The sequence below is a fragment of the Lactuca virosa genome, chromosome 2 (assembly GCF_052849685.1).
Source record: "Lactuca virosa cultivar CGN04683 chromosome 2, Lactuca_virosa_CGN04683_v6, whole genome shotgun sequence".
NCBI classification, from domain to species: Eukaryota; Viridiplantae; Streptophyta; class Magnoliopsida; order Asterales; family Asteraceae; genus Lactuca; species Lactuca virosa.
Genome location: NC_136427.1, coordinates 78,322,828 through 78,339,827, shown reverse-complemented (window position 1 = coordinate 78,339,827; position 17,000 = coordinate 78,322,828). Strand labels below are relative to the sequence as shown.

The 17,000-nt window shown below is 29.1% G+C and overlaps 1 pseudogene across 1 annotated transcript; it reads left to right on the top strand.

Annotated features, from left to right (window-relative positions):
- The first annotated feature begins 13,895 nt into the window (after positions 1-13,895).
- Positions 13,896-16,761, top strand: LOC145156410 (palmitoyl-monogalactosyldiacylglycerol delta-7 desaturase, chloroplastic-like; annotated as a pseudogene). Its single transcript, XR_013736675.1, has 5 exons — positions 13,896-14,258; positions 15,690-15,830; positions 15,909-16,049; positions 16,185-16,291; positions 16,371-16,761. The product of XR_013736675.1 is annotated as a palmitoyl-monogalactosyldiacylglycerol delta-7 desaturase, chloroplastic-like (transcript).
- Positions 16,762-17,000: the final 239 nt, after the last annotated feature.

Genomic DNA, 17,000 nt, shown 5'->3' with positions numbered 1-17,000 from the left:
TGCATGGATGCACCTTATATATAATAAATAACAGGTGGACAGGCCCAACCCGGATACATAAAATACTAAACAAAAAGGCCCACAATGACGCAACACTTTAAGCTCTAACATTTTTATTGTTCAGTAGTTCCATTTTTCTATAATCTCGTAAGTTGATATCCAAAAAAGTAAGTTTTTATTGAATAACCTTTTGTTATATTCTAAAATCATAAATGCATTTAGGTACTTAATATAGAAACTTTGTTTATAAGTATTTTCATGATTCAAAAGTCCATTATAAAAAGAATTCATTTATAAAATAAAATCAGAGTATATATTTCGTGCTTTCAATCAAATCGATTTTTCAAACAATTATACTTTTATGTTTAGGTAGATGTTTTTTTATATTTATATAAAATTATGTAACTTATTTATAATATGATTAATATCATTGGAACCAATTTGAAAAATCATGGGAGTTTCAAATGTATGTGGTGAAAGGAAAACGCTTCATTTATCGGTCCAAATTGATCAAACTCAAACCGATTCAACTCAATAGACCAAACAATAAAAAAAATAAAAATAAAAATAATTGTAGTGAAAATCGGTTTGTATACATTTGGTGCTTTTGAATCAAAGTGATTTTCCAAACATTTATAATTTTAGGTTTAGGTAGATTTTTTTTTATATTTATATAACATTATGTAACTTATTTATAATATTATTAGAAATAATTTGAAAAATCATGGGAGTTTCAAATGTATGTGGTGAAAGTAAAATGAATCATTTATCGGTCCAAATTGATCCAGCTCCGATTCAACTCAATATACCCAACTACATAACTTTTTTTTCTTCAGAAACACGATTTGAACCTGAAAAAATCCGGTTCGAAACCATTTTTAAAATTCTAAAACTTAACCAAACACTTGCCAATATAGACAATCTCACCAAATAATACCCTCAAAATCCTACAAAGGTAGGCATGTAGACGTTCTCATGGTTTGGTCTGTTTGAAACATTTCACAATCTTTTCTATTTATAGAAGAGGAAACGTTCTCTTGTTTACTCTCACCATCGATGTGGGATGAAGACATTGTAATAAAACACCATTTCTTGATTATAGAACATTATTTAACTTATTTATAATATTATTGTAAAGAAATTGAAAAGTCGTGGAAGTTTCAAATGTGCAAAATACAATAATGTAATGAAAATGTTGATAAATACATGTTACTAAAAATAACTATATCATTGTTATTAATGTTGGATTAAAATGCTTACAATAATTTTTTTTTCTATAAAACTTTATAATAATACTAACTATATGATAAAATATATACATTTTAAACTCATGTCATAATAGTCGCTACCTTTAGGTTGTGCATGAAAATATAGTTTATTTTTTACCATTAGATGGAAATCTTTTATAATAATGTCATTTCAATGGAATCTATCAACATGCTATGTGTGAATTTTACATTCGAATTTAGATATTATATTTAATAGTATATTTAAATTTTTATTATAAATAATTAAAAAACCACATCTTTTCAAAAAAATCATTTGAAAAATAGTTTTGATAAATTTTTTTGTTAATTTGGCATTTCGATTTGTGTTTTATATATAATATTATATTTTATTTTCTTAATTATTTTAAACATATAGTCTTTGGATAGTTTTCTTCAAAATTTTCTTTTAAATTTTGATTTAAATTTTAAATTTAACACCATATTTAAAATAACAAATTAAGTGTATTAGAATAATAATTAGATAATGGAGGTGCTGAATGAAAATTTTAAGTATATTATATTGAAATTATAGAATGTATAATTATTATTTGAATTACAATAATAATATATATAATTTATTAATTAAAAGGAAGTTGAAAAGTTGGAGGTTTCAAATGAATTTGGTTAGACCAAAAATGTTTCTTTTATAGTATAGTGTGATATGATATGACTAGACGCATGCACGCGCTTTGCGCTGAAACACCTATATAGTTGAAATCTTTACAATATTTTTTTTTAAATATAACAATAACGTTGTTGTTATATTTGATATAATCATTCATATACTAAGTTGATATAATATATTGATTATTTCAAATTATATGATAATATATACCTCTATTAAAACTGCATAATCTCAATCGTTTGAATGACATATACCTACGAGTTACTCAAGAATAAAATTAAATATAATTAATTCTTAAACGTTATTTATTGTTTTTGGTATTGTTAGTTGATTTTTTAAAATTTATTTGCTTAACGTCTTAATTTCTATCATTGTAAATACTTAAAACATCAAATATTGTTTTTGTTTTTAAAAGTAACAATATAATCATTTATATAGTGTTATTTTTAACTATTGTTATTGTAAGTAATTTTAAGCTAGTTATTTAAAAATTTTAATGATTATAAAAATATCTTTAGGAAATATTTTAGTTAATTTGAGATTACAAATTAGTTTTTGCATTTAACACTACAATTTATCACTTTTAACTATTTACAAAATATTTCTTTAGGTTTTTTAAGTTAAATTGAAATTTATATTTAAGTTGAATCTGTGATGTTATATTTAAAATTAACAATTTAAGTATTTTATCTAAATTGTTCAAAAGTTGTAGCTTTAAAATGATAATGGTTACATACAACAACACATTAAAACTAATAAATTGAGTATAATGTGTTAAAAGTTAAATACATAACTTTATAATTAGAAGTAAAGATATTATTTTAATACTGAAATTTAGTTTATATATGACTACACTTTAGGTTTGAAATTTAGTTTATGTATGATTACACTTTAACTTAAAGATAACTTATAATCATTATTAGAAAGCAATTGAAAAGTCATGGGATTTTCAAATGAATGTGGTGAAAGAAAAAATGTTTCCTTTATAAGTATACTAGGCGAATACCCGCGCGTTGCGCAGAATACAACAATATATTTGAAATATTTACAAATATATGTTTTTAAATATATCAATGACGTTGTTGTTAGATCTTATATAATAAATCATATAATAAGTTGGTATAAACATTGTTTGTTTTGAATTATATGATAATATAGACATCTTTTAAAATTCTATAATCCTAATTGTCTCAATGATTTTTACCTAGAGTGTATTTATGAATACAATTAAATATAATATATGGTTTAATGATATTTATAGTTGTTGTTATGATTAATTAATTTTAAAATTTTTATTTTCTTAAGATTTTAATTTTTATCATTTTAATTATTTAAAACATCAAACATTGTTTTTATTTTTAAATGTAACAATATAATTTTTGTGTATAATGTTCATTTTAACTATCATTGTTGTAAGTTATTTAAAACAACGTATTTGGAAATTCTTAATTATTTAAACTTGGTTTCACAAAATTAAATTTTTTAAATTTATTTGATGAATATTGTTAGTTTCTTTGATTGTAATTATTTAAAACAACAAATATTATTTTTATTTTTAAATATAACATTATAATTTTTTATATAATATTGCTTTTAACTATTCTTATTGTAAGTTATTTTTAAGATACTTATTTGAAAATTCTTAATGATTATAAAAATATTTTCATGTTTTTTTTTGTTAATTTAGGATTACAATTTAGATTTAACACTATAATTTATAACTTTTAACTACTAATAAAACAGTCTCTTGGTTTTTTTAAGTTTAACTGAAGTTTTAATTTAAGGTAAGTGTTTAACATTATATTGAAATTAATAATTTAACTATTTTGCAAAAATCATAAATTATACAAAACTTTTGACTTTAAAATGATAATTATTCACATACTACAACATATCTAAACTAATAAGTTAACTAAAATATGTTAAAAAGTTAAAGCTATAATATTATAAATAGAAGTAATATATAATATTTTAATATTCCAGTTTAGTGAATTTATGATTAGAATTTAGTTTTTTTATGAGTTTGACATTATTAACCAACTTATAATAATTATTAGAAAGAAATTGAAAAGTAATGGAGGTTTCAAATGCATGTGGCACAAGTAAAAATGTTTCTTTGATAAGTATATATAGATATAGATAGATATGATAATTTATACTTATAAATAATGCAAAATGATTATTTTGTTAAAGTATGTAGGAGAAAAATCAATTGTTCCTTCATGTCATGCTCTAAATTCACCATCCATAGTTCCATTCGTAGCTACAAAATTTTAGTTATATAAATTGTATGAAGTGTGATTAATTACTTTGAAGGTGAAAAGGTGTGGGGGTTTCAAATGCATGGGGTGTTTGGAAATTTGTGTGGGGGTTTCAAATGCATGAGATGATTGAAAAAATGTATCATTTATAAGTATATATAGGTATAGATATAGACTAAACGAATTCTCACGCGTTGCGCAATGTAGGTTAAAATATACTGTTAAAATATTGAAAAATATATGTTTAAAATGGTTATGTTACTGACATTAACTTTGACAAAATATTTTAAATAATATTATTCATTGACATCAACCCACCTTCCTCATTAATAAAATTAAGACAAAGTTGCAAAAATGGTCCCTGTGGTATGCATTTTTTTGGGTTTCAGTCCAAACCTTGACTTTTTTGGATTCATGGTCCTTTTGGCCTAGTTTGTACGTAGAATTGGTCCCCCGACTTCACTTCCGTTAAGTTATTGTTGTTAACCCCCTCATGTGCCTCCCACATGAAGGTATATTTGTCTTTTCACTTATAAGGAACCATTTTTTCACCTGAAATAAATATATCCCTTTTTAAAAAAATTAATACCTATTTAATTATTTTAATAATTAAAAAATAAAAGAGCTCTCTCTCTCTCTCTCTCTCTCTCTCTCAACCCCTATCTTCCTCTCGTTCTTATATCACCAGCCACCATCTATGTGTTTCTCACGAAATCATAAATTCACATAATAACAAAAAGGGGTTTAAGGCAAGTATGGATCGTAACAACTAAAAACTCTCATTGACATTTTAACAAACACTTTGTGGGCATATTTCAGTGAACTAAAAATTGATAATCATAATCCATTTTCATGTGTGCCTTTCTTCTCATCTGTACAAATTCAAATTGATAATCATAATCATAGAGAAGAGATGTATGCCCTGGTTCTTGATTTAAAAATATTTACGAGATAGATACAACCATATAGGCGGTGGTCAAATTAAGAGGTGGAGGAGAAGATGGATTGATGGGTCTATTAGTTTCGGTGAATCGGCCTTAAATCTAGACATATATATACCTAAATAAGAGTGGTGGGGATCATGACCAACTGTATTATCAAAGTGGTGGTCGATGGGTGGCAAGAGGCGGTGTGAGGAGGTGCTACGCAGATGGAGATTGTAGCAACAGTGGCAGAGCTGCGGTGGTGGCTTTGCTGCCTTATCTTTCTTTTCACCTGACGCTGATCAGCAAAAGAAGGAGACAGTAGGTGGTGGTGATCGGAGTCCTCACGGTGGCAGCGGGTGGTGGCGGCATGCAATGGCAATTCCACTTCCTTGCTCGTTTGTTTTATGCCGACGTGAACTCAAAGGGAGGGGCAGTGAACGGTGACAGGTAGTCGGAGGGACTTGATCTGATGGAGCCACACAAGCAGTAACAGCAACACATGTGAGGGTGTTTGGCTAGCTTCGATCATCAACAAAGAGTGAGGAAGACGGTGGTGGTGGCTGGTAATTTTTTTTTAAAAAAGGGGATATATTTATTTCAGGTGCAAAAATGGTCCCTTATAAGTGAAAAGACAAATATTCCCTCATGTGGGAGGCACGTGAGGGGGTTAACATCAACAACTTAACAGAAGTTAATTCGGGGGACCAATTCTACGTACAAACTAGGCCAAAAGGACCATGAATCCAAAAAAGTCGATGTTTGGATTGAAACCCCAAAAAAAATGCATACCACAGGGACCATTTTTGCAATTTTGTCTAAAATTAAATATAATTATCTATTTAATATTATTTTTAACAATTGTTAGATTGATTAATTCAAATTTTTACTTATGCAATTATTTTCTAATTTCAATAATGATGTTCATTTAAAATACAATTTATTTTTTGCTAACGTTATTTAATTTATAAATTGATGTTATTATCATTTAAAATTATTGTTCTTTAGTTTTAAACCACTTATTATTATTAATAAGTTAAATAACACTTTTAAGAAAAACTTAATATTACTATTAATATGTGAAACATACACTAAATAATAAACTGATAAGATAGACAATTTGCATTTCAAAAGAGACTCAAATGGAAAATATGACATATCCATGATTTTTATAATTTGATTTTATTATTTATAAGTATTGTTCATTAATTTTAAAACCACTTATTATTATTATTAATAAATAAAAGAAAACTTTTAAAAGACACCTAGTATTATAATTAAAATGTTAACAATATACTAAAATATAAAATGATAAGTTAGACAATTTGCATTTTAAAAGATATTTACATGGATACTATGGATAATATTACCTATCCATGAGTTTTAATTAATTATTGCTTTGAAAGAACACAAACATACAAACATATATATACAATATTTAATTAAATATTATATATATCACTTTTCATAACATATGATCGATAACATGAATCTAATTTAATTTACATTAAAGTTTCAACCACAACATACAATGATTGTCTTAAAAGAATACTTAAACAAAGAAAAATATAAAAAAAACTTAGTATATAACAAATTTACAAATTAAAAAAATTTAACATAATAAAATGGCTCGAAAAATGGTCCAAAGCCCTCAAACCAACACAAAAAATTTAAACTTGTTTTCTTTGTGAATTTTGTATATGATTTTTATTTGTGTGTCAACTCAAAGAGATTAACATTTTTATAGTAGACTATCCATTAATTTCTTATTAAACATATTATATAAGTTATAAAACTTTTGAATGGTTAATCATTATTAAGAGACTTTTGAGTGATATTCATTCAAATAGGATGTTTGAAATGAATATGGTTTGTGTCGTAGTAATGTCGTTATCCAACTGTCATGTCATAAAAACGCCGATGGACGTTGCCCACACCTTATCGTCTTACATTTTCGTTAAAGACGATCTACGGACCTTATTGAAAATCTTTTTGTCACATATCACACTCTCATTGATTTCGCCACATGTTATTTTGTGGTTATTTTCAATTAAATTTTTTCTACATGACATTTTGTGGTTGTTTTTATTTTTATTAAATTTCATATAATAATTAATTAAATGTATTAATTGCAATAAATATAATAATAGATGCATATTAATTTCATTAATTGACTTTCCTTCTAATTTCTAGATTTCTAAATTAAAACCTCATTAGTTTTCTTTGTTTATTTATCTAAATTATTTGTTTAAATTTAAAAGATAAAAACCACTTTAGTTTTAATAATAATTCAATATTTTTCTAATTTTTCGTATAAATTCAAACTTCTCAAATGTTTAGAATTTCATATTTTTTTTAAATGAACACATGTAATACATGGGTTTTACACCTACTATATTATAATTCCAAAATATTTTGAAATATGTAGCTTTCATATATGACATCCGTCTCTCTCTCTCTCTCTCTATCTATCTCTCTCTCTCTCTCTCTATATATATATATATATATATATATATATATATATATATATATATATATATATATATATATAATGTGAGACCATCATATTTTGTGAGACATCGGGATATAATGCTAGCCATTTATTTTAGAGATAAATATATATATATTTTTAAAATATAAAATAAATGAAATTTTGCGAAAAAAAATTTAAACATTATTTTCGTCATTTTTTATCCAAAAAAAATTACCATTTTTTTTAAATACGTGAAAAACTCTAATAGAATATTATACTGTAAATATTCAAATATAATTTTTAGAATGTTAGAATATTCTACTAAAATATTAAACTATAAATTTTCAATAAAATCTAATAAAGTATTGTAATATTCTAAAAAAATCTAAAAGTTCAAGTAGAATAATAGAATATTTTAACATATCCACCAATTTTTGTAGAATATTAGAATATTCTAACGTTTTATAAATTAGATTTGATTATTCACAGTGTAATATTCTATTAGAATATTTCGTTCATATTTCGAAAAAAACAGTGATTTTTTTTATTTTTTTATTTTTTGTTTTTTTAACAAATTAAATAACAAAAATAATATTTAAGAAAAATAATTTTTGGATCTTTCCTATTATTTTGCATTTTATAATTTTTTTTATCTCCAAGATGAGTGACTAGGATCACATCCTCATGTCTCACAAAATTAGCATGGTCTATATATATATATATATATATATATATATATATATATATATATATATATATATATATATATATATATATATATATATAGATACTTTCTACAAAATGATATTATGATTATTTGGCATCTTGTTTACAACATCGATGAAAAAGTAATATTTTTTTTGAACCGCAGAAAATTTTATTAAAAACTAGCAAGAGGATAGAAAAAACACATTACAAGAAAATTGAAGCTAAAGCAATATTATGAAGCCAAGCAGTCCAAACAAACTTAGCATTATTATACCTATTGAAAATATAAATAAAAACTCCATTTCAACAATATCATCGAAAATAAGAGATTTCCTTGGTAATGTCGTTCCAAAGATAATGGAGTTTCGAAAGTTCCAAGGATACCAAAAGGCCGATAACACCACTACATCGAAAGCTTTACGTTGACCGTCTCTTAAATGAAAAAAAATCAGATCAAGAGATTAGATATGAAACAGAAAGATGCTCATTAAATTAAACATCCCACCAAATAACAATCTGACTCCAAATATCTTTCAGCTCCCTGAATCCTGCAAAAAGATGATCAATAGTCTCAACAACCAAGTGGCACACCAGTCACATAATTGAATGCATCTCAATCCCACGATACAATAATACCTCCCTAATAGGGATACTCTTCCATCTAATCCTCCAAGTAAGAATATTGATCTTGATAAGAACCCAATTATTCCACATGGTCTCCGCACCACTAACCAGGAGCCTACTAGAATCTATAAAAGAACGAGCCACAAAAACTGAAAAAACATTTGAGGTGTCTCCAAGCCAACCCAATATGTCCGACATGTCCTCCAATCGATGGTTCTCCAAAACCTCCAAAACTTCATTCCACTGGCATTGCTCTATCCCCCCTAGGAATCCAACGAAGGTTACTCGGGTCCCAACCTATACTAACTCGGTCTTTGATAGTAACAAATTTATGATTATCTAAGGCATAAATCCTATGAAAAGAAATTAGAAATGGAGCCTCATTTACCCATTTGTCATGCCAAAAACTCGTAGAAGCACCATCTCCTACCCTAATTGGGCATGAAGAAAGAAGGCCAATTTCGCGATCTCTAAGATTTGTATTCATGCGAATAAGATTATTCCAATGCCCCGAAAAAGAACCGCGTGGAGATATAGAGGAAAGACCACCACTGCCCATAAATGGTTTTGATAACCCTCACCCACAACAAATTAGAATGGTAAAAAAAATCTCTATGGCCACTTGAACATCATAGCTCCATTAAAAGCAAAAAGGCTTCTAACTCTAAGACCACCAACTTTTTTAGAAACCATAATTTTATTCCAATTCACCCACTGCATACTCCTGTCATCTGTATCAGCCTCCCAAAAAAATCTGGCCCTCAAAGATTCCAAAACACGAAGAACTGTAACCGGAGTTCGAAACATAGATAAAAAAATAACTACCCAACGACCCTAGCACCGATTTAATTAGAGTAAGCCGACTACCAAAAGAAAGACATTTGGCCTTCCAAGTCACTAACCTGTTGCGAAATCTTTCAATAGCAAGAGAGCAAGAATTCACTTAGTTCATATTTTGACCCATAGGCACCCTAAGATGAATAAAAGGAAGGTACTCATAAAAGTAACCCATAATATTAATACATCTACTTTTATGTAGGTTGATTTTAAGACCCGAAGCGAGAAAGAAACATCTAAGGATACGGAGAATATGAGTAACATCATCCAAACTCCAAGGCGAGAGAATAACAACATCGTCTACATAAAGGAGATGTGATATTTCTATATCACCAATAGAAATATCCCTGAAGACACCAGCTATCCGAGCTCTATCAAGTGCCACGTGAAGCCCCTCCCATAGCTAATATAAAATGAAAAGGATATAGAGGATCTTCTTGCCTCAATCCTCTTTGAATCTGAGCTCTTGAGTAGGCGAACCATTAACTAGAACCAAGGCTCTAGCATAACTAAGCATCTCTATGGTCCAACCACACCACTTTGACCGGAATCCCATAATGCTCATGATTTCAGGAAGATAGTCTGAGGAATGAGAATCATAGGCTTTCTCAAAATCCACTTTGAAAATCATGAGAGGATTTTTAGAATCTTTACACCATGCTACGACCTCTTTGAGGAGAAAATGACCATCTAAAATATGTCTACTCTTTATAAAGACAGACTACTCCGGACTAACCACAAAACCAATAACCATCGCCAATTTGTTAGCTAAAAGTTTACTAATAATCTTGTATTGGCAACCGATTAAACTAATGAGTCTAAAATCACGAACAAACTTCGGGTCCTTGACTTTAGGGATGAAAGTAAAGAAAGAAGCGTTGCAACCTTTAGGAATATTCGAATGAGTATGAAAATGCATAACAAAAGCCACCAAATCCTCTTCCAAAAGATCCGAATATCTCTTTATGAACCCCAAAGTAAAACCGTTCATACCCGAGGCATTGGAAGACCCACCATCCCAAACCGCTCTTTTGATTACATCCAAGTAAAAGGATCCCGAATAAAATGCATCTGAGATTTCGAAAGAGAAGAAAAGGAGGAACCATTAGTTTTAGGTCTAATCCCTTTCTGACGTGAGAACAAAGACTGACAGAAATCTTGAAATCCATCCTTCACCCGCCCTGGTAGTCAACCTAAATACCATCACTATACACCCCCCCCCCCCCAATTGTCATTTGACGCCTCTTTCGATTAACAACACCATCGAAAAAACATGAATTCTCATCCCCTTCTATACCCCAATGAATCGCCTTATGAGCTAGATCAATGTAAGAAACACGATCTAACTCGTTTAAATCCTTCTGAATTGAAACTCGTTGTTCATGTAAAACAACTGAACCATCGTTGACCATTAACCGAGCATCAATAGATTCAAGGGTCTCCTGAATTTTCTTTCTTTTTGACCCCATTCAATACCGAGAAGAGGCATTCCACAGTTTAATGTTATATTTAAGGTTCTGTAATTTTTTCTTAAATATAACCCAATGATTATTTGCCTCCACAACCGAGCCGAAGTATGTCTCACCGTACCATCGAAACCATCCATATCAAGCCAAAATGAAACAGCATAAAAGGATATGAAAAAGAAATTTTGATATCTTATAAAAATAAAGTTCCAAAATCAATATAATAATCTTTTTTGTTAATAAAATAATCAAACTAATTTTTATTTATTAATTTTTTTTATATTGATTTCAAGATATGAAATATTTGTATATATTTATTAATTTTTGTGTTTATTACCTTTTTTTATTATTAATTTTATTTATGTATTAAATTATAGTATTTTATCCAAAAAAAAAAAGTGATGGAAGTCAAGTGTAACCATTTTTTCTGTTTTGAAGTGAGGGGATAATAAAATGGTATCAAGGTGGTAAAGAATAAAACACCCAAAAAAAACGAATAAAAAAGTACTTCATTACTTAAAATAAAAATTACATAAAAACAAACTAAGAATAAAAAACCCTAGAAAACAACCAGGATTTAAGAAAATATAACCTAGATTAAAAAAACAAAACAATCTACGGGATATATTTTTTCATGATCTTCTCTTTCTTCTTCAAAACTAGCTCGAGGGCCGGTCCCGAAAGATGATCGGTGTTTTCCATAAAAAACTCCATATCCTCTAATTCATGCCTTTCCGCCTGTTCCTTTTTTTTCATCTTCTTTTTCTTTGTCGAATATCAAACGTTAAATGAAGTTCAGATTGTATCGATCAAATGTCGCCTTTATTTTCCGCATTTCGTCCGCGTCCATGCGGAAATCTGATGCAGCGGAAGAAGTCCCTTCCCCTTACGTTTTGCTTTGTCCCTATCTATCGGTCGGACAATTTCTTCTACCTCAAATTCGTCCTCGTCATTTAAATCTAGCCTGACATGACAATCAAAAGAAGTTGTGTACCCCGTAGAGCCCTTTTTTGTTCTTTTTGATTGGCCTTCTTCTTGTAGTATAATATCTAGTTCATATTTTTTCTACTTTGGGCTAAGAATTAACAATTTTCAACAGTCGTGCGACTTGAATGCTTTTCCCGTTTCTTTGCAAAAAAATGCAACACCTCTTGCAGAATTTTTTCATCTCCTTGATCGCTTCTCCTTTTGAGTTTTTAGGTTGATGTACAACCCGTTCATTTTTTAGACGTCTTTCGCTATTTCTCAAAACATTGAATTCAGCAGGTATTTGGTACAGTGTTATTCATCTTCTTTACCTAAGCCTTGCGAAATCTCTTAAGAATGTGAATCCAATAATGATCAGCCGGTTGTGCATTTCTCTTCGATAAATCATCTGAAATGTCATCCCAAGCTTTTGTGAACACTATGGTGTCAGCTTCTGCCTTGTAGTCTCTTGCACCGGTTGTTTTCCTCTACGGCATGGCGGGGGTGTTGTGGGTGGAGTTTCCAGTACAATTTCTTCCTCCAACTTATCGAGGATTTGAAATTGTGGTTGAGAATGAAAGGGTGGTTTTTGGCTTTGATTTGAACTTGATGGAGTGGGATTAGCTTTAGGGTTGATTTAGTGATAGTTGATCGGGAAAAACGACAAAGTTTATCAACATATTTTGAGTAACATTTGGCACTTAGATGAGGTAGTATTGCCTAGCATTTTGGTATTGGAATTGTGGAGAAAATTGAATGGGGCCATCAAATTGGGAACGATAAACCCCTTGAGATGGATCAATGGCGAAAATGTTTCGAGTTGGGGTGCCTTGAACTTGAAACATCGGTTTTTTATCTTCTATAGGAGTTTGGGGTTGGATTGTTGAGATTCATTTTTTTCAATAAAATAAAGAGAATTTAATAGAAGAAGGTTTGAATTTGAAGTTGATAATAGTGAGGTGTATATATATATATATATATATATATATATATATATATATATATATATATATATATATATATATATATTCGAATTGTAGCCGTTGTTGAATAAAAAAAATAATTATTTTAAAACTAACCGTTGGAATGTATAGTAAAAAAAAGGAAAATTGACGAATGAGAGAAGGAGAGAGAATGCCGCGTTTCCTTTCCTGCAACCTCGGTATTGTGTTCCGAGGTGTGTGAATGTTCCCGCTCCATTTTCCCGTTTCACTCCGTTTGGCCTTAAAAATGAGATACAATTTCCTACAAATTAAACTTAGAAGATCAAGCCCATTGCAATGTGGAAAGGAGGGTTTTGTACGTGGTTGGGATTGCTACTTTAAATAATATACGGCAACATAAAAACGACTTGATTTTTCTAAAGCATAAGCGGAGCTCGGATGATGTCTTTATTAAAATACAAAGGGAGGCTCTTTATGGATTGAGAGTAGAGCCTCAAAATTAGAGATAGATAGGTGTTTGTGGATATCATCACCTAGATTAGCTTTTAAAACTATGTAATTGTAGGTTTTGAGCGCCCCAGTTTCTTGCTGTGGTTTGTTCCCGTTTTATTCAAGTTGCCTTTCAAAAAAAAAAGAAAAAATGAAAAAAAGAAAAAGAAAAATGAAAACAATTACCACGTAAGACGTGCTATACATCATTACATGCATTTCAACAATCCTGTACAAACCTCTTCACCTGATTGTTTCCTTATAAATACTTGCACTTCATACGTACATCAAACTACAAATCCTACGTTAATTTTATAACCCTCTCAAATGTTGAGAAATCCGGCCACAGTTTCCACTGTTGTAATGGAGTCAGAGTATGAAAAAATAGTGCTCTCTAATGTGGTGGTTACAAGGAAAAGAAACCTCTTGTGGGGGCGAAAATGGAGGACTATCGACATTCAAACGGGTGTTCTGATTTTAGCTATTCATTTACTTTCACTTTTCGCACCATTTAGGTTCGATTGGGATGCTTTGTATTTGCATTTTTTAGATGGGTGTTTTGTGGGATTTTTGGTATAACTCTCTCATATCATCGGAATCTAGCACACCGCAGTCTAAAGCTGCCTAAGTGTCTTGAGTACATGTTTGCTTATCTTGGGGTTCTCTCTTTCCAGGTTCGTACTTGTTTTCTTTCCTGTATGTTTTATTTAGAAAAAAATTCATGAATTGTCCTTTTAAGTTTATAGAAGATCCCTTTAACGGTTCTTATGAAACTATTTTTTGGCACAAATGGTAACTTTGGACAAAAGTTGTACACCAATGGTCCTTATGTATAATCGTCCGTTAAGTCACCATAATGATCATTTGTTAATTTTATGAAACTTTGTATAAGGGCCACTTGTGAAATTTTATTAAAATCTATTTAATGTAGTATTAATTATCATAAAGCCAATAAAAATGTAGAAGAACAAAAATATAGACAATTTAATATTTTTATCAAAAAAATAGAAATTACTAATTTGAAAAGTTTATGTCTTTATAAAAAGATATATTCAAATTTTGATAAAACTAAACAACTTTATTAAATAAAATATCAATTTTTTTATGTAAAATAAAAAATCTATCAAATGTTATTAAGATTTAACTTTTAACCAAACCAATTAAATCAATTAAATTGCATTTTCTTTTCTTCTATTCCAGTTAATAGTTTTAATGTCAATACAAATAGTTGATTGTCCAAAATTTATTTTTAATTGCACACAACATTCTTTTATTATGAAATAAAAACGAAAACATACGTTTACTTTACCTATTACTCAGAACAACATATTTATATTTTTATAACAAAATAGCGACATACTATTATTTTTATAATAACATTTTTTTTATAATAACGTATTATGTTTTTGTATAGAAATAAATATATTTGCATGTTGATTAAAAATAATAAGTTATATTTTTTCTTTATGCAAATATTACATTTTTTATGTTTTAGTTTTTTTTCCCTTTTTATTTGATTTATGTGAAGTAATAAAAAAATTTGCAAGTGATGTCTAGCCTAGCTGGATTGATGCACTGGGTTTGATACCCACATGTGTTTGAGGTTAGGAGTTCAAATCTTTGAACCTCTTAAATTTGTCTCTAGCAATTATGCCCAATGTGTGAGAAGTTTTTCCTGGAAATCTCATTGGGGGCTGAGTTTGCCCTGCAAAGGAGCTCAAACTCGGGTCACCATTCAAATATTGTGGTGAGGCCTCCGCTAAATCCTTAGCCGTTTCCAAAAAAAAGTAATAAAAAATTAAATAGACTTTTTAAAACTTCACAAATGGTCCTTATGCAAAGTTTTAGAAAATTTGACAAATGATCCTTATCCGAAATTTTAGAAACCTACACAAATGGTCATTATGGGAATTTAACATCTTTCTCTAATGGAACATATATATACATAAGGACTATTGGCTTGCAAACTTTTGTCGAAAGTGATTATTGATGCAACAAAAGTTTCACATTTGAGGAAAGTTTTTAAAACCAAAAGGATCATTATTGAATTTTTTTCTTTTGTTTATTTAAACAGCCAAATGTAGATAAATGTTATTCGTACACAGGGGGATCCTATATTTTGGGTGAGCATTCATAGATTTCATCATCAATACGTTGATTCCGAGAAAGATTCACACTCTCCCATTTTTGGGTTTTGGTTTAGTCACATGGGTTGGCTTTTTGATAGTGGCTACTTAATTGAAAAGGTAAGTTGTGTGTTTATATTAAGACAAAACAAGTTTATGTTAGTTAATTATGTCGTTAAGTTGATCATGTGTTTGCAGTATCAAAAACGTAATAACGTGGAGGATTTAAAGAATCAAGTATTCTATAGGTTCATTAAAAGAACTTATATATTGCATATATCAGCATATGCTGCCCTCGTTTACGCTTATGGTGGATTTACCTACCTTGTTTGGGCTGTGGTAAGACTTTGCATGATGAATAATATAAGTTATTACGTTTGGTGCCACTGCCATAAACTGTTTTCCTTTTTCCAATTGACCGTTAAAAATGTCATATTTAATGATGAATTTATAAGATCAAGAGCATATATGTAGGGCGTTGCAACGACTTGGGGTTACCATACGACATTTCTAGTGAATTCGGCATGTCATATTTGGGGCACTCAAAGTTGGGACACTGGTGATCTCTCCAAGAATAACTGGTACACAATTAAAGTTCAAAATTTTAATTTATATGGAGATCAATTCATTAAAAGTACAAAATATATTGTATGCACACAGGTGGGTGGCATTGGTTACTTTCGGAGAAGGATGGCATAACAATCATCATGCATTTGAATATTCAGCTCGTCATGGGTTAAAATGGTGGCAAATTGACTTTTGTTGGTATATGATAAGGTTTCTTGAAGCGGTAGGATTAGCTACCAATGTTAAGTTACCAAATGAAGCTCACAAACTAAAGAAATCATCCACTTCTCATAACAAGTTCAAGTGACCAACACATAAATACTTCAACAATAAGGATTGGATTGTATTCCATTTACGTGTCAATGTGTATGTTTATTTGCAGACTCTCACTAAATAATTGTTACAGCATGTAACATGCATGAATAATGACATATTATAGTCGTGTGTAATTTTAATTTGGTTATGGGTAAAAATTTCGAACCTTAAAGCTAAATATAAGCGGGAGACATTTAAGAATGTTTCTATTTACGTGCATTAAGTTATAAGGTGGTACTTTTTTGTGCCTTCTGTTTGAATAAATTTCGATTTGTAATGTGTAGATTAGTTTTATTCTCTATCTTAGTTGAAATTCACAAATATACCTCATATTGTTAGTTTGTTTTCGAATTCCTTTTCAATGATCCAGATATCAGATATGTAACCAATCCATTTTTCTCTTTTTTC